The 22,480-nt window shown below is 37.9% G+C and overlaps 1 pseudogene; it reads right to left on the minus strand.

The window, feature by feature from the left end:
• Positions 1-9,232: 9,232 nt before the first annotated feature.
• On the minus strand, positions 9,233-10,563 carry LOC101691198 (annotated as a pseudogene).
• Positions 10,564-22,480: the final 11,917 nt, after the last annotated feature.

Below are 22,480 nucleotides of genomic sequence, written 5' to 3' on the forward strand. Positions count from 1 at the left end.
CCTACACCCACCCAGTTTCCCCAGATCTCATGATCAGACTTGGGGGTTGGAACTGGAGGGCTGCCTCTAAATTGATTTTGTGGTGTTGTTCCCCTGGCCTCTCAAAGAGCAGACTCTGGTGGACAGACAATAGTCCTTCCTTTTCTACCTCTCACGGGGTAATATGGCAGGGAGAACGGGTAACAATCTCTCAGGAAAATAAGGGGATACTATGGGTTACTTTCACCACCGTTTCTTTGGGACCTTGTGCAAGACTAAAATCCCCTGAGAATCACTCCTCAATAAAAGGCTATACTCCTTCAAGTTGCTTTTTTTTTTTTTTGAATCATTTATATAGCAGGTTCTGGGAAGTCCTCCCCTATACAGGTACTTCTGTGCCAAAGGTTTTTAAGTTAAGTATAAATAATTATTTGTTTTGGAATTTGAATAAATTCCAACTTGATATTAGCTTGTTATTTTTAAAGCAGGAAATCCAGAAATCCACTATTTCCACTTCTAAGATTTTTTCTTCTTTGGATAGGTCTAACTTCTTGAAAAAGGTTATGGAGAGAATTAGTTATATAGATGAATACTTTTCCCCCCCATAATCTCTATGAAGTGTGAACATTAAAAGAAAATTAGGGTTAAAAAAAAGCAAATCATGCCATTCCAATTTGAATGAAGAATTTTTTTGTTTGCCCATACAGAAAGTTTTTGATGAGTTATTTTAACAGGTAAAATATGAAGGACAAATTGAAAACGAAAATAGTCTCCACCAAATTGTACTTGAAGTCTAACAGAAAATTGTGAGAGATTGGCTCAGTTAAAGGAAATTCCACAGCAAGGATGGTGGTCAAAGGCGCCAGTCCAGTAGGAGAGTGGCTCTATACTCCTGACTGTGATCCCTGCTCCTGGATACCCCATACTGCTTCACCGTGCTGTGTTGTTTCTCAGAATGTCTTAGAATGGCTCTCCTTGCTTCCCCGGGAATCCAGTTACTAGGCTCTTCTTTCCAGGTCTCTGACTCTTAAGATTTTGAATTATGTTTAAAGTTGCTATTATTGTGCAAGGTAGAACCTTACTGAAAACTGTAGACTCTTAAATATTACAGTCATAAACTTCCTTTTTCAGAATTAGATCCTGAGAAAAAGAACAGTACCTCTCTTCTGCTTTTCCATCCTTCGCCCCTTTACAAAAGAGAAACCTAGATCTCTCAAAATAATATTTTCTCATAAATTGGTTCTACTTCCTGTTGCAACTGCACATGACCCATGTCTTGTGTGCACACTGAGCCGTGCTTCCCTCAATAATGAATTCTTGAGAGTTTTAGATTCATTGCAATTGAAACTTATGCTCAACTAATGAATCAGCTAAGAAATTTTGTTTTTCTTATTTTTCCCTGATGGGAAGTAATTTAAAACATTTCTTGAAATACTTGAATGTAATTTTAAGATAACTCATAAAGCTTTAAAGGAATTTTATGTTTGCAGTGGTCAGTGTGGGCTACTTTGTTTTCTCACCTTTGTTCTCTCCCCCTGGTTTTACTCTCCAAGTTTCGTTTCTTAGGATAAATTAAAGTAGGCAGGGTGGACTTATCCATTAGGCATAACAGACACAGTGTATAGGACATCTGACACTTTTAGTGACCTACAAAAGTATTTTGTTTTAAATTTGGAGGAAAATGTGAGTATAATAATAATACTTAATAATTAATCCAGTTCGGGGGTGCCTGACTGGCTCAGTTGGTGGAGCATGCTACTTTTGATCACAGGGTCATGAGTTCAAGCCCCACGTTGGGTGTGGAGCCTACTTGAAAAAAATTATTAATCCAGTTTGGAACATATTTGTCTTTATTTTACAAATAATATAAATATAATGGAGGAAGGGGCCCATAAAAGTAAAAGTGCCTAAAGCCCACAAATGATAACACACACTGAAAGTAGCTAGCTGCTTTATAGCAAATACACGTTAAAAAAAATTTTTTTATTAACATATAATGTGCAGGGGTACAGGTGTGTGAATCACCAGGTTTACACTGCACAGCACCCACCATAGCACATACCTTCCCCAATGTCCATAACCCAACCACCCTCCCACTACCTACTGCCCCCAGCCCTTGGTTTGTTTTGTGAAATTAAGAGTCTGTTTTGGTTTGTCTCCCTCCCGATCCCATCTTGTTTCATTTATTCCTCTGCAAATACATATTTCTTAAGTGACATTTATTCCTTTGCAAATACTCATTTCTTAAGTGACAACTACTTTCAACATTCTTCAGAGTTTTTATGTTTGTGGCTTTCATTTTCTGTTTCAGTTCTGCTAGTTTATGCAATTTTTTGGTCATAAGTTAAAACTAGAGTAGTGTAAAAATCGGAGTAATATAAGTCTTGGACAAGAAAGAAGTCTTCGGATATCGATCTGGTTTTTCCTTATTTGGTTTTAGTCTTTCTTTAACACAACTTTTTCTTTTTTAAAACAAGGTATTGAATTTACAGTCATTGTTGTTACCGTTATTCTTTGCCAAAATTCTGGCACCATCTACTGGTAGTTTTAAGAACAGTTCTAGATAATTGAAGGGAAACTGAGTTGAATCTTAAGCCTATGTAATTTATAAAACTATCAGCAAGAGCACGCTACCTTTTTTCTTTTGAGGATTCAGTGTCTCTCTCTATTCTGTTGATTAAAAGTCAGGTTCCTATTGAATCAAAATCTCCACAAACTGCTATCCAGATTTTTTTTTTCTTAGATTTGTCTTTTTAACTTCTGATATGAACCATATATTTTTTCATCATCAGCTAAGGATGCTGTTAAACCATCTCTGCGGACAGTACCTTGTACAGTTCAGGAAGTTCACCTCTACTTCCTCTCTCATAGGACACTTATCTGTCTCACATTGTCTTTATTCTAGAAACTGCCTTCTGTGTCCACATCTTCTGCTTTTTTTTTTTTAGTCCAACTCATTTATCTAACTCTCCTCTTTATAATATAGCCTTTACTCTATGGAAATTTTTTGACTGCCTTATTTTTGGCTTTGGAACTTCTTCTTGACTATATTTTGCTTTGCTGGCTGGATGTTTCCTGATATCAGTTCTCAAATGCTATATTCTCTTAAGGACCTAGAGTCTCAGTTTGGACAAGCCTTTGGTTTACCAGTAGTTCCCATACTGTCTGCTGATCAGAGTGCCTGGGGGCCTTTCTTGTAAGTCCACATATCCAGATCTCTCCTCAAGGGTTTTGATCCAGTGGGTCTGCTGGAGGCCCTGGGAATCTACATTTTTATAAAAACATTAGGAGATTCCAGGTGCAGCTGTTGTGTTTGGGAACCACAAACCTGTGGGGTACACTTCTCCTCTGAGGACACCAGGCTCTGTATACAGAAGCCTAAGCTCATCTATAGTTTTATATTTTGCCATATCTACCTGCCATTTTTCTGCATATATTTTCCTTCTTCATCTTTGTGTTTCTCTTCTTGTCCCTTTCCAGTAAAATTTCTCCTCATCTTTTAAATCTCTAATCAAATATCATCTACTTTCGGAGAGTATTTCTCTTACCCACTTCCTGCCTTCCCTTTTCATTGAGCAAAATTTTACTGTGCCACTATATTTTATTATGTAGATAGTAAGTAAATAGATTCATACCCTAATCTAGATATTCATGACGTAAGAAAGATTTTCAAAACATGGTCCATGGAGCTCTTACCTCAGAGTTATCAAGGGTATGTGATCACTGAAAGATTCCCACACCAAATCTGTTGAATCCTAATCTCTGGGGGTACAGTCTGAAGCCAGTAAAACAAATACTGTAGATAAGTCTCTTCTGTCCTTTAAAAATGAGAACCATTGCTTTATCAGTTGCAGAAATTCCAGCCATTATCTAAAATGGCAATTTCTTCATGAACAGCGTTAATCCACAAGATATTTGCCAGAAGGTGAGAGCACTCATAGCTTTAGCAAGATCAAGGGGCTGGCTTCAGTTATTGGTGGTGTAGTTAATGGTAGTGGTACCAGAGCTTTCTTTTAACATTTAAAAAAAGATTTATTTATTTATTTGAGAGAGAAAGAGGGGGGAGGGGCAGAGGGAGTGAGAGAATGCTTACGCAGATTCCATGTTGAGTGTGGAGCCTGACACAGGACTTGATCCCAATACTCTGAGATCATGACCTGAGTTGAAATCAAGAGTCAGGCCCTTAACTAACTGAGCCGCCCAGGTGCCCCCAAAGCTTACTTTTTAAAAAATTGATCTTCTTTTAATCAGGTTTCTCAATTAGAAAAAAAAAAGCTAGGTAAAAGAAAATAACCTTGAGAAAGGCAACTTATTTATTTATTAAACGCTAGGTCTCTTCCAAAAACCTTAAATCTCCCTGGGTTTATGGTGTCAGAATCTTAAGTTTAAGAAAATGATCTATGGGGGCACCTGGGTGGCTCAGTGGGTTGAAGCCTCTGCCTTCGGCCCGGGTCATGATCCTGGGGTCCTGGGATCGAGCCCTGCATTGGGCTCTCTGCTCAGCAGGGAGTCTGCTTCTTCCTCTCTATCTGCCTGCCTCTCTGCCTACTTGTGATCTGTCTGACAAATAAATAAATCAAGTCTTTAAAAAGAGAGAAAATGATCTATGTAATAGTTATTACTGTCTTCATTTTCCCTTGTGCTTTTTTTGACAACAAGGACTGCCTCTTATCCCCCATCAGTCTTTTTAATGTGAAGTTTCCATGTATGTTGTAAAAGAACATTCTCATTTTTTATCTTGGTGAACTTTAGTAGAGAAATAGGATTAAATATCTCCTTATGGGAATTTTGTAAACAATACTGGGATCATTGTATATTCTCTCTCCTAGACCAGTGCCCTACTGAACTCATTTTCCCATTTACTTTTATAACCATGCAAACAATAAAACCTTGTCAAATAAACCTTGTCAAATATTTGAAGAAGATAAAAAATAATAAAACCAGCAAAACTGGATTTGACAATTCAATTAAAGCCTGTACTATTTTTTAAATACCTACTATGTGCCAAGAGAATCACAAAGACCAGCCATAGACCCTGTGTTTGAGAACTTGCAAACTACATGGTGAAAAACATATTCACATATAACCATTATACAAGTGGAGATGAAAAACTTCTTCGTGATACCTACTTTTAAGCCTACTACTATAGGATTAGAGCAGATACTGGTAGTTAGCTTTACTTCTTTCATCAATTCCCTCTTTAGTTTTATATAGTTCAGGTCCTTACTTCCTCTCAGTTTGACCAATATAATGGTCTCCTAACTAGTATTTTGGTACCCAATCTGTGTTGTAGTCTGTTGCCATTATTTTTTTAAAACATGGCTTTTATCATGTAATTCCCTGTTAAAAGCTGTGCTTCAGTTTCATCTCATTGCTTATTGTAAGGGCTAAGTTTCATTGTCCCTCATGGCATTTTGGGTCCTCTGAAGTCTGCTGACAACCTATTTTTTTGACATGGATTCAACTCTTCCTCTATGTGCATTTTATGCTCCAGATATATGACACATTTCCATCTTCCTCCTCATCCTTTAGGGTCCAGCAAGCCTAAGTCAGTACCACTCTCCTTACCCCTAACATCATATTGCTTTATACTTCTCTGCTTTAGCAACTTCATTTCCTTTTGTCTGGAAAGCCCTATGCTGCCATCTTCTCACAGCCAACTCCTAGTCCTGTTCCTTTCAGGGAGCAGTTCAGGTGTTGGCTTCTGACAATCTCCATGCCAGTCCCCATGGATAGAGGCTCTCTCCTGGACCCTCCTAGCTCACTGTGAGAATGGCTCTGCTGTTAAAACTGCCACTTCATATGGAGAGAGCCTTTTAGTGTTCACCTTCCCCCAGTCAATTAGAGTTAATAACTTGAGGGTAGAGAATTTGTGTTATTCATCATTGTGTTTAGCATGTAATAGTGATCATTCATTGATTGTGTTTTTAACTGATCCAAACTAAGATCTTCTCTAGGAAGTTCATTCCAGCCTGAACCTCCATCTCCAAACTCCCCAATCAATTATCTTGTGTTTTATTACTTAATATTCCTTTGCTAACTCCTGTGTATGGACTCTTTCTGTTGGAGGTGATTGAAAATCCAACTCATCTTAGTGTAAATAATAAAGGAAATATGTTGGATTATTAATCTAGAAGTCTAAATTGTAGAGTGATCTTCAGGAGTAACCGATTTTAGGAACTCACCTGATGTTAGCAGAACCTGGCTTTTATTCTTGATTTGGGCTGCCTTCCTCTTACAGACTTACAGGCTCATATCCTCCCCCGTTCAAGTCCAGTGGGAAAGAGCAGTGTTGTTTCCCTCTTCCCTATTTCCCTGCTCCTAGCTTGGGGATTAGCTCTTATTGGGCCATGTACCTCTTTGGCCTAATAAGGCAGAGAAATAAAACATTATCCTTATTAGTGGGGAAAGATAATTTAGAGGATTATTCTAGTACGATGGTAAAATGGGTTTGATAACTGAACTTGAAGGTGTTGCAGATTAACTATCAGGTCATGGCAATTGTAGAGTGGCCCAGACCTTTCCAGCAGCTGTTTTTTTCCACTGTAAGAGCTCACTCAACCTGTCCCTGTGGGAGCAAAGCAGATTCTATGTTCTCACAGAACTGTCTCTTCAGAGAATCCCTGAAGTTGTTGAGGTGAGCATGCGCTGTGTTCTTTTCTCAACTGTAACAATCCGATAAATCTCTGCATCTCTACTTAGGTGGAGTGAGGGAAGGGGAAAACGAGGACTGGTTACAATATTTGAATGTCCTCAAAACATAAGGGAAAGATCAAGAGTGAGGAAGAAGTTATTCCGTTCTATCCCTGAAGCATTCTCTGTGACCAGAAGATAGCAGAATGACCCATGTTGTGGCACTCAGACACCCCCCAAAGTAATGTGGAGTCCATACTACCTTCATTCCATGGATTAACAAGAAAAACTTGCTACAAAACAAAGTCTAGGCTAAACATCACTAGCAGGGAGAAATTGAGCCTGAGGGCAGAAACAACAATTTGTTGGTTACTTTCATAAGTTTAGTTTACTCATTTGTGAAATGAGCAGAATAATAATATCTACTCAAATGTTATGAGTATTCAGTGACATAATGTATGTACAAGCACTATAATGGTTCCATGGGGCATAGGTTGAGATGAGTCCTTTGATCCTAGTTCTTATAAAATTATAATGTATTGAGAAAAATGAAAAGAACACATTCTCTGGAAAACCCCACCCAAAACAGAAAACAAATCGGGAGATGTTAGGCTGGGTATTCTCAGTGAACATTGCTTCCCAGCTCAAACTTCCTCACTCAAGTGTGTGAGTTTTTGGCCATGTGCATCCAGGAGGTGGTCTGGCCAGGTTAGGGGAATAACAGAAGGACCCTACTAAGTCTCTTATATTCTGAACACAATCTTTTTCAAACCCTTGCATAATTGTTTTGGATGGTTGTAAACATTGCTTTTAGAAAGACATTTCACTGGACAGAGGACATGAACAGACATTTCTGCAAAGAAGGCATACAGATGGCCAAAAGATACATGAAAAAGTGCTCCGTATCACTCGGCATCAGGGAAATACAAATCAAACCCACAAAGAAATACCACCTCACACCAGTCAGAATGACTAAAATTAACAAGTCAGGAAATGACAAGATGCTGGTGAGGATGCGGAGAAAGGGGAACCCTCCTACACTGTTGGTGGGAATGCAAGCTGGTGCAACCACTCTGGAAAACAGCATGGAGGTTCTTCAAAAAGTTGAAAATAGAGCTACCTTAAGACCCAGCAATTGTACTACTGGGTATTGACCCTAAAGATACAAACGTAGTGATCCGAAGGGGCACGTGCACCCAAATGTTTATAGCAGCAATGTCCGCAATAGCCAAACTCTGGAAAGAACCTAGATGTCCATCAACAGATGAATGGATAAAGAAGATGTGGTATATATAGATATATCTCTATATATCTGTATATCTATATATACAATGGAATACTATGCAGCCATCATAAGAAATGAAATCTTGCCATTTGCGGCAATGTGGATGGAACTAGAGGGTATTATGCTTAGTGAAATAAGTCAGTCGGAGTAAGACAACTATCATATGATCTCCCTGATATGAGGAAGTGGAGATGCAATGGAGAGGGTTTGAGGGGGTAGGAAAAGAATAAATGAAACAAGATGGGATTGGGAGGTAACAAACCATAAGAGACTCTTAATGTAACAAAACAAACTGAGGGGGGCTGGAGAGAGGGGTGTAGGGAAAGGGTGATGGGGTTATGGACATTGGGGAGGGTATGTGCTATGGTGAGTGCTGTGAAGTGTGTAAACCTGGTGATTCACATACCTGTACCCCTGGGGCTAATAATATATTGCATGTTTATAAAAAAATTAAAAAAGTAAAAAAAAAGAAAGACATTTCACCTGAATTTGACATTGTATATTCTTTTTTTTCTCCGTCAGTTCTTTGAAAAGTTGTGCAAATAAAAAAAATATGAAAACAGTGTGTTATCAGTCTTTTTAAGTGAGTCTCATAACAATAGCACTTTTTGCCTTGAATTGATGGGAAAAGCCAGGCTAAATCCACTTGCTGAAACGTAGCATCTTGCAAGTAATATATTTTTCTCCTGTTTCTTCCTTTTCTTTCAACAGCCAAACAAACAAACAAAAAAGTTTCTTTTATAAATTTTGATAAATTAAAATATTTATGATTATTAAAATGATTTCTAGAGCCACATCACTCTTCAGGTATCCACCCCACATACTTGTCTAGGATGTATCTCCCATGGCTGTTATGTTGCTTCCTCCATAAGTAACTTCCTGCCTCTGGAGGGTGCTCTCTTCCAGAGCCGGGGCGACCGGGGCAGCTAATCCGCTGGCACTGCAGCCCTCAGACCACAGCTCCCCACAGTAGGTACTTGTCTGAGGGCACTGGCCAAAGAAACAGCTGTCTGTGCCTGTTGACTCAATTCATGCACGCTGATAAAGGGTCTGCACACTCTTCCGTGAAAGCATCTTACCTTTAGACAGTATTGGGTGAAAAATACTTGCCAATAATCATGTAACATAAGTGATACTACTGAAGCTGAATCACAGGAAGAAAAATAAACAGATTGCCGGTCAGCAGTGGCGGTTCAAGGAGCATGACAGTATGTTCCTGTGTCTTTGCTGGAGATGCACAGTTCCCTTGTTTTCCAGCACGTGGGTCATTTGGTGATGGAAGCTGAGGTGAAGGAACACTAGTGTCCTGTGTGGCTGCAACAGGAAGACTGTTTCTCAGTCTCTGTTGGTGTCCTTAGTGGTGAAGGCCTGCAGGCTTCCCATCTGGTTCAGGCCGTTCTGAATGTTTGAAATATGGATTTCTACATTATTCTGAAAGCAACTGATATTAGAAGCATCTATTGTATTCTTGATATCATTTAATGAATCTGTAAGTGATTTGAACTCAAAGGAATTCAGCTCTCCTTGTTCTGCCAGACACTTAATTTGTAATAAAACAGGAATGAGCTGCGGATTAAGTCTGTCAGATTTTCATTCTCAACACGGGGCCATCCAGTGGAGGCGCTGGCTGCCAGTCAAGCTCCTGGGCTTCCTCCTCACACCATCATCTCCTATCTCTGGGCTGGTCCACAGCCTGCCCACCCTGGTGTGAGAAGTATTGCTGCACTTCATGCAAAATGTTGTTGAGGTCCTTGTTGAGTTGCTCAAGCTCCAGAAGGATGGTTGCATATCTCTGATGAAATTCAGTGCTGGTGGGCATGGGATAGGATTTCAATTTTTCTGCTTCTGTGTTCATCGCTCTTAATTTTTTGATATGTTCCTTTTTAATCATGAGAATTTTTGACAACTTGGTCACTTGGATAAGGAGTTGTACTGGAAAACCAACTAACATTTCAGTGTTGGAGGTGACTGCTAGTACAGGATCATCATCCATAATTGGTGACTGGAGAGGAGGAGTATAATGTAACAGTGGTGGAGTCATAAAGAATCAGGAAGGTCCCTGTTTTTGTCCAAAGGCAGCAACTTGCATTGTCTCATGAGGCTCATTACTAAGAACTTCATAGTCAGGGATGGCATGGGTGCCAAGCCCTGCCCTATCAAAAGTTACTCTATACGTGGCATTAGAAGTATCCACAGCAACTATTTGTCCAGTGAAGAGACCGTCATGAACACCACATAATCAAGCTGTAACTTTGGTTCCAATAATCAGGGGCAAAGGAATTTCATCTGGGAGATCTTCCAACTGGGAAACATCTGCACTTTTGTTTGTTGTGAGAGTCTTATTTTCTGCCATTTCTGTTTTAATGCTGCTCTCTCTTCCTCAAAAAATGCACAAGAACATCTCTTTGGTTTTCCCATAACTCGCCTGATTTTTCTATTCTTGTTAACTTTCATGTTGTTAAATTAGGCAAGTACTCCTCCTGACAGACACAGAAGTCATCATCGCCTTCAAACAGGTACTTATCTATATTTGAGTAGAACCATTCATATATGCACCATTTATGTGCTTTGTGAAGCTTGGGTAGGTTATGTAATTGGAAACCAAGCTTCTGTGAGGCTTTCTTATCTGATGAGGATGTCGTTGCCATCAATTTCAGTGGGGCCATTGTATATTCTATGACATTCTATGTATTCATTCATTGTGTATTCTATGATAATTCTATGACATTGTATATTCTAATAACATTTATTTTTTTTCTAATAAAATTTCTTTTAACCCCTAGTGCTTATTCTAGAAGTAATAAATAATAATAAATAATGTTATTTATTATAAATACTTATGAAATATGTAATAAATAATAAATAATAAAAATAAGCACATGCTTATATGCTTTTAGGAAGTTAAGTGACTTGGATTTAACATCAGATATCCTGGTAAAATTTGTACTAAAATACTAATGCTTTGTCCATAGATTCTATGTAATACTAACTAGACATCCTATACAGTATATATTTTTTCCAACACTACCAAGCAATTAACTCGATTCTGATACTATTTGCCTGGAGATAGTATCAGACACCACAGGTTAAGAGCTCAGTCCTACAAGACTCCCTCTTCTCTGACCCTTCAGATGCCAGTCGCAATTCCAGGTTGTCACCTATGCTTCTGACTGACAAGCTGTAGATCAGAGGTTCCCATGATACTTTCCTTGGGTTCAATTAACTTGATAGAGAGGCTAAAGAAATAAAAGAAGCACTTAACTTGCTACAACCAGTTTGTTATAACACGATATGACTCAGGAACAGCTGGGTAGAAGAGATGCATGGGGCAAGGTATCTGAAAAGGGGTATGGAGGGGCGCCTGGGTGGCTCAGTGGGTTAAGCCGCTGCCTTCGGCTCGGGTCATGATCTCAGAGTCCTGGGATCGAGCCCCGCATTGGGCTCTCTGCTCAGCGAGGAGCCTGCTTCCCCCTCTCTCTCTGCCTGCCTCCCTGCCTACTTGTGATCTGTCTCTCCAATGAATAAATAAAATCTTTAAAAAAAAAAATGAAAAGGGGTAGGGAGATTCCATGCTCTCTGGGTGTGCAACTCTTTCAGAAGCCCCACCTGTTCACTAATTCAGAAGTTCTCTGAACCCTGTTCTTTTGGGTTTTTATGGAGGTTTTATTGCACAGTCATGACTGAGTAAATCAACAACCATTGGCAAGTGATTCAACTTCCCAGCTCTTCTCCCCTGTCTCCAGAGATCTGGAGGTATGACTAAAAGTTCCAACCCTCTAATCACATGGTTGGTTCCCCTGGCAACCAGCCCTCATCCTGATGTGCCTTCTAAAAGTCACCTCAGGTGACTTAATATAAACTCAGGTGTGGTTAAAAGGGGTTTGTTATGAATATCAACACCTGTGTAGCTCTTATCATTCAGGAAATTTCAAAGGTCTTAAAAGGAACTTTGTGCCAGAAACAGGGATGAAGATCAAATACATATTTATCATAAATCACAATATTACACATCTCATATGCTCAGTTGCATTCATGCAAGAATGTGAAGGTAGTCCAAAGATGTACACTGATGGGAAGAGAACTCTGATTGGCATCCAGGAGGTGCCATGCTATTATCTCAACATTGTTTTCCCTGAAGTATGACTATGATGACGAATGGGGAAGGTAATGCAGGACTTACATCTCTCCAGATGTAATGCTGAATAAATGCCAATTTAAATCATAGCTCCTGAGAATACATAGTGTTGGCTACTCTCTCATACTGCTAGTAGAAGCATAACTTGATTTAAGTATTCTGGAGGACAATTTTGCGATATATATCAAAATGTGTAACTATCATATCTTTGAGACAGAAATTCCACTTCTATGAACTTATTCTAAGGATGTGTAGACACATAGTTTGTGGTACTTCCCAGCCCATGTCCTCCTTCTCTAGACCCGGGGGGAAGACCCCCATGTTAGAATGTTATAGGTGGAGAGAAAGTCAATAGGTACAAGGAAGAGAAGCGTTAAGTGGGGGGACTTCCAGGCTATGATACATCTTCTCTGCATCAAAGATCAATGATAGATAATTTTTAAAGGAGATATCTGAAAGAACACGACTAACTCAAAAACAAGACAGACACCTTCATGGACCACAAAAAGAATAGAAAAACCAAAGTAGTGAAAAAGGATGAAGTCAAATGCTTGCTCGGTTCAAGATCCCAGTATGGCTACAAGGGTAGGAAAGGTGAAGGATTATAGAGAAGATACAGATCCCTGTCCCTTCTCCACCCCTTATACTCAAGAAGCTTCCTTTTGCAGACAGAATGTAGTAAGCATTCTCGAAGGATAGAGCACTCAAGTGAGAAAGATAGAGTGCATGCATGTATTAAGTAGCCATTTTTGTAATTTATAAACTTTGAATGAGTAGGACTGAAGGTGGTCCCAAAGTTAGTTTCCCATTGTAAACACATGGAATAAGAATATATGTGAGAAAAAGAGACCCAAAAAGTATAGGACATAGGACTTGTAAGGAAAGTAGCCTGGTCATTAGCTATAGGACATCTAGCAATTTCTTAGAAGGAATGGAGTAGAACCTGCTGTATATCTTTTGTAGTTTATGTAATATTAATATTAATAGTAAATTCTCTCATATGTGCATATAGAGATAGAGATATGTGACAATGGGTGTCCTTGGGAAGAAGCACTGAGATGCAGTTGCTGGTGATTTTACAGCTCCCCTGTTTCTCAGGCTGATTACACGAGGTTATGGTTTTGTGCAGTAATCCTGGATCCTTATGTTAAATTGCACTTCTTAACAGATTTGAGTGGATTTTTATTCATTACAAATGAACCTAAGCAGATTTGAGTGGATTTTTGTTCATTACAAGAAAAGCGGCCTTGACTAAGTCAGGAAATAATGGATTGGAACCCAAATTTTATGTAAGAGGATATTTACTGAAGAACTATGTGTAATAGTGGGGAACTGGAAACAATCTAAGCACACCAAATGGGGCAAAGTTAAGAAAATGGTGTGGTCATACACTGGAATGGCATTCAGCCATTAGAAAGCATATTTTTAGGGACATGAAAGATTGAGCAAATGTATATGACATGTTATGTAGGAGGGAAGAACCTTATGTTCCTCTGATGTCCTGCTTCCTCAGAGACTGTAATTTCTATTTCATCTTACATCTTGCCATTTCTGTTAATTTTCTTAAAATACAACTCAAATATGCATTCATGTAGGTGAGACTTTTTTAAACTTCCAGGGGTCTAACGGGGTTATATTCTGGGGTAGAAAGGGGTTTGCAGCCTAGGCTAGCAAGACACAACGGGGCAACAATGTAAGCGTGAATAGTAGACATTCTTGTTCTTCAGTGTGTCTTGGGAATTCCCAATGCTGGGAACTTCTCAGGGGTATTGCTGTTCCAGGTCCTGGTGTTATCCTATCCAGACGGAAACTTTCCCTTTCTCATCAGCCTCCTTTTATTCTCTCTTGCTCCTGGATCCTTCACTCCTCTCTTAAGCTGCTACATTGCCCAGGGAATCTCAGAATTCTTTTACTTATTATGCAAAGGAATAAAATTTTTCATTTTTCTGCTTTCCGTACTATAAACTGGGGGGTCATCACTTCACAGTGAAATAATCCATTAAGGAGCAAAAATAGTTCTCTTCTCTAAGAAAACCTCTACTTCCATCTTTCAAATAAGATCTCTGGTCTCTTTACTATATCCACACCTGTCATCCCCCTGGACCCCTCAGAAAAAAAACTGAAGATGTAAACAAAAATAAAATAGGGTTTATCTTTGAATGGTGAGGATTATTTCTCTTCTTTATTCCTTTTCTGTCTCTAAATTTCCATAGTGTGTGTGTGTGTGTGTGTGTGTATCTCTTTTAAAAATTCAGGAACAAAAGTATGAAAATTACAATTCTGAAAGTGCATCGAGTGGGCAAGTTGATGAACAAAAGCTTCAAATAAGAGTTTAAAGATATATAAAAGCATGTCTTGCTCTCACAGTGGTTCTACTTGGGTATATCTGGTCTCCTCCATGTGGTGACTTAGGAACCTATCTCGTGGCTCTGCCATTTTCTAGGGTCTTGGATTCCTGTACTGAATCTAGCCAGAAGAGAGGAGAAGTAAGTGGTAGAAAATTTTTAGGGACCAGGCCCTAAAGTGTCACATTTCACTTCTACTTACGTATTGTTGGGAAATGAAGTCTAGCTGTAGGGTCAAGAAGCTGAAAAAAAAAATGAGGTTTATTGAACAGATAAACAGCATATTGAAGGGGAATTATCTTAGGCTTTAGACACAGACCTAAGTCTGAGTCTCAGCTCCTTTAGTAAGGTAATAGATTACATTTTAGAGTTTGGAATTAAATAATCAACATTGAAGAAAAACTAACTGGGGAACTGTTAGTACATGACACTCACTGTTTTACGTGCAGTTAACACAGAGGTGAAAAAAATTTTCTCCCTGAAAGAAGAGTGGTGGTGTAGTAAGTAGAAGAGCACATATTTCTCTCCTCTGAATGTGAAAATATTGCAGTACAGTGGAGTAAGTGAACAATAGATGCCTGTGTCAAGACACATTGATACGTGTGACCAATCCGGTGAAAGAGGCACCTGGGTGGCTCAGATGATTAAGCGTCTGCCTTTGGCTCAGGTCATGATCTCCAGGTCCTGGGATTCAGCCCCATGTCGGGGTCCCAGCTCAGTGAGGGATCTGCTTCTCTCTCTCCCTCTGCTCCTCCTCATGCCTGCGCTTTCTCTGTCTCTTTCAAATGAATAAGTAAAATGTTAAAAAGGAAATCCAATGACCCTGAAAACTTCTCAGAGGAGGTTTCTTATTAACTTGGACTTGAAGGACACATGGGTGCTCATCAAGGAAGTGGTGTTTGAGGAAGAGCATTTCTTCCTAAGGAAAAGCATGTGAGTCATGGGAGGTGAAAAAGATTATGATCAGGAACCTCTGAATAAAACAAATCAAAGGAAGAGAAACAAAACATTCCATTGTATGTGTGAGCCAGCCAAATCTCAAATAATAAATACCCTGAAAAGTTCATCTTTGAGGGGATGAATCATTTCTCCTTTGGGGTCATGGGGATGATAAGCATTCAGGGAAGGAGGAAACAGTCACAAATGAGGTCAAGGATCACTGAAAGAGTGCACATTCCCTTTCTGGATAAGTTACTATTGTATTCTCTTATACCTTAAGAATGTTGGGGGCCTTACCAAGAAATGTCACCATGATATTTTGTTTGTTTTTGAGAGGGGTGGGTTTTTTTTAAGTAACAAATTACTTAGTCTTTCTCTGGGATATGAAATATAAAAAGGGGCATCTGGGTGGCTCAGTTGGTTAAGCGTCTGCCTTCAGCTCAGGTCATGATCTCAGGGTCCTGGGATGGAGCCCTGAATTGGACTCCCTGCTCAGTGGGGAGTTTGCTTCTCCCTCTGCCTCGCCTCACCGCCCCCCCCCCCGATAAATAAATAAAATCTTAAAAAAAGAGAGAGAGAAATGTGAATGGGATTATCCACACAACAAAAAACAGGTTGGGTGAGTTTGTGAGGTAAGTAATGCGGTGTGTTTACTTAAAAAACCTACACTCTTTTTTTGACCATGTGGGTAATAAAAACAATACTCTTTTTTTTTTTTAAAGATTTTATTTATTTATTTGACAGAGAGAGAGAGAGAGAGAGAGAACAAGCAGGGGGAGGAGCAGAGGGACAGGGAGAAGAAGACTCCCCACTGAGCAGGGAGCCAGATGCCGGACTTTATCCCAGGTCACTCAGCTGAGTGATTCAGGCACCCTAAAAACATATTCTTAATAAATCTCAACTTTGGTGCATTCATAGAGTGTGTATTTATATTTATTTAAAATTCAAGCCATGTTGAATTTCCAGGGCCCTGTCCTAGATCAAGTAGATTTTTCCTCTTGTTCCAGTGAGTCCACATGAGGTATTGAGTCAGGGCCATGGCTCATGTTTAGTGTGTCAATCAATTTCCCTTTCAACACCAAAGATTAACTTTGAAGCTTTTGAGAAACCATCTGATAATGAGTAATCAATATGTATAGGGAAAAAAGAGATGAAAACACAAAGCAGTAATAATCATGTTGGACTCAAATGTACATCATTTCTGGTACTCATATACCTACTAAAGCTCTGATGTCATTCTACTTATCCTCTCAACAACCTTTCTGTCTGCTAATTATTAAAGTGCTAAAGCCTTGTGTTGTCTGTATCTATTCAGCAAGATTCTAATTTTGAAACACATTGATTACCATGGATGTGGATAGATTTAGTTTGTTTAGGACTCAACTTTTTTTAAAAGATATATTTATTTATTTTAGAGAGTGAGAGAGCTTGGGCACATGCAAGTGTGGGAGGGGCAGAGGAAGAGAATCTCAAGTGGACTCTGTGCTGAGTGTAGAGTCTGTATGGGGCTTGATCTCTTGACCCTGAGATCATGACCTGAGCGGAAGTCAAGAGTCTGATGCTTAACCCACTGAACTACCCAGGTACTCTTCAATTACCTTTTTTGCAGGTAGGATAAAATATTCATGCAACAGATATTTTTTGTTAATGAATATTAGCTAAGAGTCAAGTTGTATTTTGAATTCTATGAAGTTGGAGGAAGCTCTTCAGATGTTCTGGGATTCTGTTTCTGTTTTTCATATGTAAAAGATGCATTTTAAGATCCATTTCAACTTGGTTTTGCTTAAACTGTTCTACTTTTTCCTTAAGGGGTGTGAATAGTCATGTCACATTCAGCATAATCGTTAATATTAGGGTCCCCCCCATAATGTTAACAGTACTTATATGAAATTGGTAAAATTATAAGAACTTTTTGCTTATCTGAATTTTCTAAGTGGTATATGCCTAACATCTATTTTATGAGATTTAAAAAATGGCAAAATATATACAACATACAATTTACCATTTAATCATTTTTCAGTGTACTATTCAGTGACATTAAGTACACTCATATTGTTGTGCAACCATCACCATCATCCATCCCCAGAACTTTCTTATCTTCCAAATTGAAACTTTGTATCCATTAAACAACAGCTCCTTCTCCTCTCCCCTTCCCTAGCATCTGTTATTCTATTCCCTGTTTCTGTGAATCTGCCTACTCTAGATACCTCATATAAATGGAATCATTTATCTTTGTCCCTTTGCAACCAACTTATTTCACTTACCACTTCTTTAAATTTCATCCATGTTGTAGCATGTCTCATAATTTCATTCCTTTTTAAGGGGGAATGATATTCCATTGAATGAATGTGTCCCTTTTTTAAAATCTATGCATTTGTTGATGGGTATTTGGGTCTTTCTATCTTTCAGCTATTGTGAATAATGTCATTTGAGTAATGCTGTACATTGGTGTGTAAATATCTTTGAGTTTTTGTTTTCAATTATTTTCTATATACCCAATTTTAGAATTGGAATTCCTGAACTATATGGTAATTTTATGTTTAACTTATTTTTGAGGAATCACCATACAGTATTAGTTTTGCACATCAACATATACTGTCTGGTTTCACTCTTCAAAGAAGACTCTTGTTTGACATAAGCTAGGAGTTTCAAGGCAAGTTGAGGTGGTACCTTTGTTAGTAAGTTAATGGTCTATAGCTATCACTAGAAGGGGTGTGCTCCAGTGCTCTGAGCTTATTTTGATGTTGGCTTCACCACAATGTGTCTTTAAAGACACATCCATGCATACACCATAATTTAAATCCACATTTTGGGCTTATGTGCTAACTATGAGAAACATTAATAGTTCCTACTTCATTTTCCTTTCCTTGGCTATGCATCCCTTTGTGTTAATAACCACTTACAAACTCTTTAATTCCCTAAATGTTTATAAGCCAAATATTTTGCTGAGGTATGTCTCTTTCTTACAGTTAGCATTGTTGCTAAATATCATCAGGAAGCCTTAGTAAATATCAGTCCTTTGGACACAAAACTTAACAAGAATTTAACACAATGAGGACTTAACCTATGAGGACTTAAAAAGAGGACTCTATTTTGCTTAGTAGCATTACTTTTAATATAGTAACACATAATTGAACTCTTTATCTATAGGCCAGCTACATATGTTTAGCTAAATGTTTTCCTTAGGGTTTATATTATTATTAGTTTAGACATCTGTCTACGTGATCATGTCTGTAGAACTAGAAATACCAGCTAAAACTTATCTCAGGAATTTAACTTAAATTTATTCTATGGTAGAACTCTTGGAGGACCAACTAAGCCTACTACTTTGTATTCATGTAAGAAAATAAATAAATAATAAAGAGAGGACGAGGAATACATTTTCTCTGATAGCAGTTTTATTTTGGTAAATTCATAATACAACATTTTTAAAGATTATTTTTTCATCCTTTATTTTAGACAAATCCAAGGCAGATACTTTGATGGTCATTGCATTATAGGAATAGAAGAGTATTGAAAAAGACAAAATTTAAACCTCTATGGGAAAGAACCAAAATCATATCTTCTGGAAAAAAAGCACATGTAAAATCAATGAAAAATTAATTATTTATAGATTATTAAAATTTCTCACTAAAAATAGACAATCTATTATCATATTTTTATACCACATTCTTCACCTTTTCATTAGGGGACTTAAATGGTATCAAAGTCCTAACTTTAATGTGAAATTGAAGTTGGGCTGGCTAATCTTCCTTCTGTCAAAGAAAACTTTTTCTCTGGCATATTGAAGTAGTCATATTCAGGAATGAAGATCACTGTGGATGTATGATCTATTACACAGTATATTGCCTTGAAACAAATCAGTAGGCCAAATTAACATTTGTCACATAGGCATTTAATAAATGGGAGAGATTTCAAAATATTTGTAGATATATAAAACAAAAAACAAATTTTAAGATTTTATTTTATTTATTTGATAGAGAGAGACACAGTGAGAGAGGGAATATAAGCAGTGGGAGTGGGAGAGGGAGAAACAGGCTTCCTGCTGAGCAGGGAGCCCAGTTTGGGACTTGATCCCTGGACCTGGATCTTCAGGGATCATGACCTGAGCTGAAGGCAAACACTTAACGACTGAGCCACCCAGGCGCCCAAAGCAAAAATTTTCAAAGTTTTCCTTTAGAAATAGTCAATTAATGACTTTAGTGGGCAATAATATGAAAGTGAAATGGTTCAGAGGAAGAAAGAAACTTCAAAAACTTCATTTCCCACAATGGCAGAGAATTGGCTTACCATTTCCCAAGCCAATGACTTTTTTTTTCTCTACATATGCTCTGTCTTTTTTAGCATTGCCAATATGAAGAAAAAACTAGGTGTTTTGTTTTAACTGAAAGACTCATATTAGTTTTTCTGGATTAAGGAGCTATGATATGCTTTTAAAAGAGGGATGTATGAGAAATAGTCAATGAACTTATCCATTCCTTTATAAACATTTATTGAACGCCAAATACATTCTAGGTTCTATGTAATATATTGGAGGGACAATGTTTATCAAAATTATGAATGATGGAATACTACATCAAAAACTGATGATGTACTGTATAGTGACTAATATATAAAAAAAGAAAAACAAAAAAATAAATTTTTACTGGAAACAAAAATATTATAATGTAAAAATAATAAATTCTTATGTAGAAAAAGACAAACAAAAAAACAGACACATGCCTGTTCTCCCAAAGTTTTGAGAGTGGTAAGGAGGAAAATTTATAAATGAATCATGCTAAATTATATATAATTATGAATTGTGTGAAGGGAACACAGTTTATTGAAAGTGTTTGACAAAGGAAATGATCAGTCTTGGGCAGCAAGAATGATTTCTCTTAAGAAATTTATACATGCACTGTAATTTGGATTTAATGAGGTGAAGATAAGTAAGATGCATTAGGTAGGAAAAAGTGTCATGACTATGGGATCAGGAGAAGACGTTTTTTGTTGAATTGTTTAAGAAAATGGCTGAAAGTTGGGCATACTATAATCTGAAAAAAAAAAAAAAAAAGACCTAGTAGAGAGAAAGAGGATGAACATTCAGGAGAGATACATAGAAATAGTTGGAGCAAGGTCTACAAAGAAGTGGAAATTTGGGGAGGCAGGAGGTGATGATTAGGGTAGAGAATTAACCATGCCCTTTCTCTGAGCATGAAGCAAAGGAGGAAGATGATTCAGACTTAACTTATGCAGTGGCATATAAGGCAAGACCATCTGTGGAAAATGAGGAGGTTAGGGTGAGAGTAGAAGCACAGGTGAATGTTAAGTATATACATGAAGGAGAAAACAAAGGACTAGTAAAAAATTTATAAATTGTGTTGAAGTTCTTATGAAATTAGACACAAAATCTAGGGAGTTAAACTAGGTGGAGAGAAATGGTCATCAAGAGATAAACCACAGGGTTCAATTTAGATAGGGAAGGATATGAGGCCAGCAGGGTCAATGGACAAGTCAAGGGCACGTAGTCTAAGACTAAAAGTGGGGGAGCAATGAGAGAGCTGGTATGATAGAAACCTGTAGTCAGAGGTATTTTGGAGTTAAGCATTAGCATTGGTTGAAGACAAATTTCAATGTGGGGCCATGGAAGAGGTTTGTTCAAGTGTGTGGAAGCCTCTGGAATCGAGGAGGTCAGAATTACTAAAGTATACTAAAGTATACTGAAGCCCTGAAGACCTATCAAAGCTCTTTGAAGCTAGGATTTGAAAGGAATTTTCCCCCCCAAAATAGCAAAGAAACAGTGGCAGAGAGTCACATAATCATATACTAATTAGATTAAGCATATTGATAAGATAATCCTCCAAAGTAGTAGACAGCAAAATTTTCCCTTTTATGTTCATTTAATGTTAGTTTTCTTATTATTGGAATAGTCACAAAACCATTTGTGTATTGTAAACATTCAGATATTAAAATTAAAGCCATTGACATTATGGAAGGGAATTTTAAAATAATAAACAGACCATGAAATAAAATTGAATGTTTTCACAATGATTTATTTCTTATAAAATTAATATACTTTTTTGTTTCTCTAGTATCCTTATTGCTACAACCTGAGCCAGTGACCAACACATGCTATAGCCTGATACATAAGTATCAGAATACCATAGAAAATACCATAGAAACCATAATAACCTCAATTTTGACATTACAAAATAAATAGAGCATTAAATTCAAATCATATGAATCAAGGTCATAGTCAGATACGCTTCCTATTAAACATACTAAAATAATGTTGTGGAGAAAAGAGAAAATGTGGTGAAGTTCAGAGATATTTGAAATGTAATGTGTATAGATGGAAAGAGAAAAGAGGTGAGACGAAGAAAGAAAAAGAATTCTCTCTGCTCCTTACCAGCCCTTGTTTAATTAAGAAGTAAAGCTGAGCCTCTTCATTAAGCTGTAGGTTGTTTATTTTAAGATTTTTTAATTAATTATTTTTATTAACATATAATGTATTATTTGCCCCATGGGTACATGTCTGTCCCAACACTCACCATAGCACATACCCTCCCCAATGTCCATAACCCAATTAATATTTGTTTTTTGATGATCATCAGAAAACTTTGACCAATATGACTTGATAACTTATAATAAAACATACTATATCATGATTCTGGTCACCAATTACAGTGTGGGATGGTTGGCTGGGTGTGGGATTTCCTACACCACCAAGCAGCTGGATGTCCAACAGAACTCAGTTCTGACACCGTCTGTCCAGAGATTTGATCAGATCCCACAGATTAGTGGCTCAATTCCACAAGACTGTCCTCTACCTCAGATGCCAATTACAAGCCCAGATTGTTACCCTATAAATCAGGGATTCCCATTACCTTCTCCTGGGGTTTGATTAACTTGCTAGAGTGACTCACAGAACTCAGGAAACCAGTTTACTTGCTAGATTACTAGTTTATTACATAGGGTGGCAAAGGACATGAATTAATAGCCAGGTAAAGAGATAAATAGGGTGAGGTTCTAAACAAAGGAACTTCTGTTTTCATGGAGTTTGGGACCTAGCAAGGTGGCATGTGGAAAGTCCGTTTCTTTAACCTGGAAGTGCTTTGAACCTTGTCCTTCTGGGTTTTTATGGAGGCTTCATTACATAGGCACAATTGACTAAATCATTGGCCA

The sequence above is a fragment of the Mustela putorius genome, unplaced genomic scaffold, assembly GCF_011764305.1.
Source record: "Mustela putorius furo isolate JIRA1106 unplaced genomic scaffold, ASM1176430v1.1 tig00000868_pilon_pilon_pilon, whole genome shotgun sequence".
In the NCBI taxonomy this organism is placed as follows: domain Eukaryota; kingdom Metazoa; phylum Chordata; class Mammalia; order Carnivora; family Mustelidae; genus Mustela; species Mustela putorius.